Source organism: Cydia strobilella, chromosome Z (assembly GCF_947568885.1).
Source record: "Cydia strobilella chromosome Z, ilCydStro3.1, whole genome shotgun sequence".
In the NCBI taxonomy this organism is placed as follows: domain Eukaryota; kingdom Metazoa; phylum Arthropoda; class Insecta; order Lepidoptera; family Tortricidae; genus Cydia; species Cydia strobilella.
The window spans coordinates 43,871,652-43,876,724 of record NC_086068.1 but is presented as its reverse complement, the minus strand read 5'-3'; the positions used below and the strand labels follow the sequence as shown (position 1 = coordinate 43,876,724).

At 42.0% G+C, this 5,073-nt stretch overlaps 1 protein-coding gene across 1 annotated transcript in view; it reads left to right on the top strand.

Moving 5' to 3' along the window:
* Window positions 1–5,073, top strand: part of LOC134754951 (uncharacterized) — a 533,971-nt gene that overhangs the window by 29,718 nt on the left and 499,180 nt on the right. The gene's annotated exons all lie outside the window — the stretch shown is intronic.

The following is a 5,073-nucleotide window of genomic DNA, read 5'->3' as shown; positions in this document are numbered from 1 at the left end:
CTCACACATTGACATTGGATGGATCTGATGGAATGAGGGCTAACGCTAACGCGTATGAATACGCCGCCAGGGGCGCTAGTGTAGATGGTGGTCTTTTCCATAGTTCGAAATGTCAAATGTCACTTGTCACTTCAATGACTGACAGCTGTTCTTTAGTCTTTTGGACCTGAGTTTTGGACCACCATCAACAGAGGCGCCGCTTCCGGTTCGATCGCCATCTTGATAGTAGCCTCGTGATTAATTTCTTTGTTTTTTGTTCATTAATATTGTTTCATCCAAGACGTAAGATCCTTCCGAGGTCCGGACTGTGATAGTGACCACTACATGCTGGGAATTAAGATAAAAGCTAAAGTAAGAGTTTATAAGAAAAATAGCATACAGAACGTACAGCATATAGAAATAAACAGTTTAAAGGACGAGACAATTAGATACAATGTCCAAGGGGAATTAAGAAATAGATTTCAAGGGTTACATTTAGATGCAGATATTGAAAACGCATGGGCAAGCATAAGAGATACAGTAAAAGAGGTAGCATTAGAAACTCTTGGACGAAGGAAAAGGAGAAAATGGTGGAATGCCGAATGCGAAGCGATCATTGAGGAAAGACGTAAATACAAAATTTTAGCAGAACATGACGCTCAGTGGGAAAATAAATACAAGGAGTTGAAAAAAGAATCACAAAAAGTTATTAAAAATGCAAAAAGACAGCATATGGACAACACAGTCAGAGAATTGGAAACGCTTATTAAGAACAACCAGTCAAGACAATTTTACCAGGAGTTGAGGACTGTCAAGAAAGGCCACCAACCCACTTCCCAGTTGCTAGAGGATGACCGTGGCAACCTTATCACAGATAATGCAGCGATAAAAAACACGTGGCGTAGCTACTTTCAGCAACTGCTTAACTGCCCTGAACTGGATGAGACAATCCCCCGCACCGCAAATGATAACAATATGCAGGTAGATCCACTGTCTTTCGATGAGGTTTGGCAAGCTATAATGAGACTTAAGAATAATAAAGCTCCAGGAATTGATGGCATACCATCGGAAGTGTGGAAATATGGCGGAGGACAGATACAGTCACAATTGTATGAGCTAATTCTTAGGATCTGGGAGGGGGGACAACAACCACACGAGTGGAATACAGGCATAATCTGTCCGGTCCATAAGAAAGGCTGTAAAAAGAGGTGCACGAATTATAGTGGGATTGCTCTTCTACCAACTGCGTACAAGGTTCTGTCGTATGTGCTATTGAAGCGACTGGAGCCATTTGCGGAAAAAGTCCTTAGTGATTATCAGTGTGGGTTCCGTCGCAATCGCAGTACTATTGATCAGATATTCCGGCTAAAATTACTAATGGAGAAGAAATGGGAGTACGCTCAGAGCATTCACGCGTTGTTCGTGGACTTCAAAAAAGCGTATGACAGCATTGACCGGGGGACCCTGTACATCATTCTCAGGAATTTTAATGTCCCAAATAAGTTGGTTGACTTGATTGAAATGGCCACCAAAGAAAGCAAAATTAGGGTCAGAGTCAACAACGAACTGACGGAGGAGTTCCCTGTAATAACAGGACTTAAACAAGGTGATGCCCTGTCACCTATGCTTTTCAATTTAGTCTTGGAATATGCTGTTCGAAAGGTGCTTGCACTAGATATCGGGCTAGAACTGAATGGGAAGCATGCGGTCATAGGGTATGCAGACGACCTAGCCTTACTTGGAGAAACCAAACAAGATATCGCCGAGTCCGTTGCTGTCCTGGAAACCGAAGCCAAAAAGGTGGGCCTAAGTATCAGCCATGAAAAGTCAGAGTATCTTTACATGAAACGCTATAAAAACACGCGCGTCAAAAGAGAAGATCTTCATGTTGGAGATACTACATATAAAGGGGTGGCCAAATTTAGATACTTAGGCTGCACTGTCACCGACACCAACACTCGGGAGGAGGAAATTGACATCCGGATTCAGTACGCCTTACGATGTAGTGCCGCCCTTCATAAAGTGTTAGTGTCCAAGCTCCTGAGTAAAAACACAAAACTGCGTATATATAAGACGGTCATACGGCCGATACCATAGACCTACCATTACATAGACCAGCTATACGCGTGCGCCCGTAAGGGATAGACATAGATGACGTCATAAACGTGGGGATACCATATTGGTAAAAATTACCCCAATATTTGATATCACGTTGGGGCGATTACCCTGGAGGCAAAGTTAGCTTGTTTGACGGTATTAAAAAATTGTTAAATAAAATGTCAATGGGCCGTTCTTTTTAGGCTTATAAACAATGAAATACCTGCTATAATTCGCGCAGGTGGTACAAAACTAAACATGTTTAGTAAATAAAACGTAAAATAAAATGTATTATGGGTTTTAATTTAAAGAAATCACAAATCGCAATCACACCAATTAATGTACACCACATTTAATCTTCACAACATTTGTTTATTTATTTTTTGGAATTAGAAGTACGAAACAACTTCGAGGTCAAAATTACCCATAAAATTATGATATTTTCATCTGGTATCCCTGACATGATTGTTATGCAGCTAAATTAAGAAGAAGTTTAAAAATGGCTGACCTCAGACTCCTACCTACCTACGTAATTTGGGCGGATAATTTTACAAATAATGTTTTGTTAATTTGCGTAAATAATTGTGATATTTTTATTGAAATCGTTTGATTCTACATTGCTTTGAGTGTAACGTAATTTTACGATGTTATTCTCACATATTGCGTTAAGAGGAAGGTGTAAAATACCGTACTCACGTGTGAAAGGTTATGATCTCATATTTTTGCTCAGAGCGGCTATTACAGCCGATTACAGAACAATTCACCAGTATTTTATCAAAGTTCAAGCATTCAAAACGCTAACCATCACTATATTTCATAAGAGAAAGCACAATTTCATACAAAACAACGATAATTAAACAAGCAACGAACAAACATGACATGTCACGTACTTATTTGTTTGCCACAACCTCGGTTGTGGCGTGGTTGTGGCAGCGGTGGAAAAGTGAAACTATGACAAGGACAAACAATAACAGCGCTTTCTCTGCTACTCCTACTGAAAGATACATAAGACTATCCCGTTCGGTCATTTTCCCCCACCCCTCATGACCGATCCAGTTATACTAGATTCATGGCCGTTACTCATGTACGGATGCGCGACTTGGACGCTAACACTCAAAGAAGAAAACAAGCTCCTGGTGGCAGAAAGGAGAATACTCAGAAAAATCCTTGGTCCTGTGAGAAGGGAAGATGGCAGTTTTAGACTCCGAAAAAACGTCGAGATTGAAGATCTTGTGGCTGCACCCAACATTATAGGCGAGACAAAAGCTCACCGTCTCCGCTGGTTCGGCCACGTTTTGAGAATGGAGGAGGATCGCGGCGTTAAAAGGGCGTACTTGGGACGCCAGGTGGGGCGGAGGCCGGTCGGACGTCCCAGGTATCGCTGGGGCGATGCTGTTGGAGTAGATTTGAGCGCTCTCCATGCCGATAACTGGCGGGAGATGGCACAGGATCGAGACGACTGGCGTATACTCGTGTCGGAGGCCAAGACTCATTTTGGGTCGCTGCGCCATTAAGTAGTAGTAGTAGTAGTAGTAATATTGTTTAATGTGTAATATCGATAGCTTTATTATACAGTAATCTAATGTAGTAGTGTGCAGTGAATGGAGAATTAATCTCAAAGCGTGTTTAACCACCATTCTGGAGTCAACGGCCGGTAGTCCACGTGCTTCTCGTAAAATCCAGCTATCGGTTTTACGAGACAACTACAACAACCACCGAACAGCGTCGTGCTCTAAGAGCATTTGGTATTTCTAACTCTAACCGTGTCTGGCTAGAGCCCTAGAGGCCCATAATTTTATTGTTTACCGTGCACTGGCTATGGCCGATGGCCGATATGTTTTAATCAAGAAATATTAATTTGATCCCACGTGGATCCCACTTTGACGTTGGCGAAATCATCGACAGTATCGATGGAGCCATACTACCTGAAAAATTGAACAGAGGCGCCAACTGGTGAACAAAAAAACGATAGCCCTCATTCATGGAATGGATGTCTATTTTTTTTCTGTGATCTATAATGTAGACTATAGTAGACGTCCATACATTGTCTATACCCAGCTAAAACGCTTCGCTCAGGCTTACATTCGCGTGCGAGTCACGAGCCGTGCAGCGAGTTGCGCCCACGAGACGCGAGCATGACGCGAGTGTACGGTGGGCTCGAAGGTAGAGGGAGGGAGGGAGTCGATCAACGAGACAAGCATGGCGCAACCACGGATGTAGATTTTAATAAACTGGATGGAGTACACGGGCCAAAAAGTGTGTCCACATGAGAAGTCAAAGTGGGCGGTTGCATCTCTTTCTAATTAGGGTGACCATAAGTCATATGTATGAGATATTAGGATAAGTTGGAATGTATAGTTTGGCCAAGATCTTTTCTCATTCATGCATACGAAGTCAGAGAGAATGGATATAGTTTTTTTCTCCTCTGTAAAACACTTCACAAAACCTTTTTTACCCTTTGGGTACGGAACCCTAAAAATGTAGACGCGAAATGTAGATCGTCAAATAGAAAATTTGAATTTCGCGCCTTTTTTTACTGACTTTCTTGACCAACTATATTATAAATAAATGTCAGCCGTTGGCGTCCACTGTCGAACTCAAAAATCGGCCAAGTGCGAGTCGGACGCGCACCGAGGGTTCCGTACTCTTTAGTATTTGTTGTTATCACGGTTCATGAGATACAGCCTGGTGACAGACAGACTGACAGACGGACAGCGGAGTCTTAGTGATAGGGTCCCGTTTTTACCCTTTGGGTACAGAACCCTAAAAATGGTCACGTTTTTTCATTTGTAGTCTGCCTCTTTCGCACTCATGGTATGTTCATATACGCAATGGCTTCTCTTTTGCACACTTCAGCTATTCTTTAAGCGTCATTATAGTTAATTGCACCATTTTTTTTTATTTGCCGCCTTTGTGTACTGACGGAAATGTGTGTTCAACCTATATAGAAGATTGATTTTGGATTTAAATTTTGGCAATTATATAGCTCTCATTACG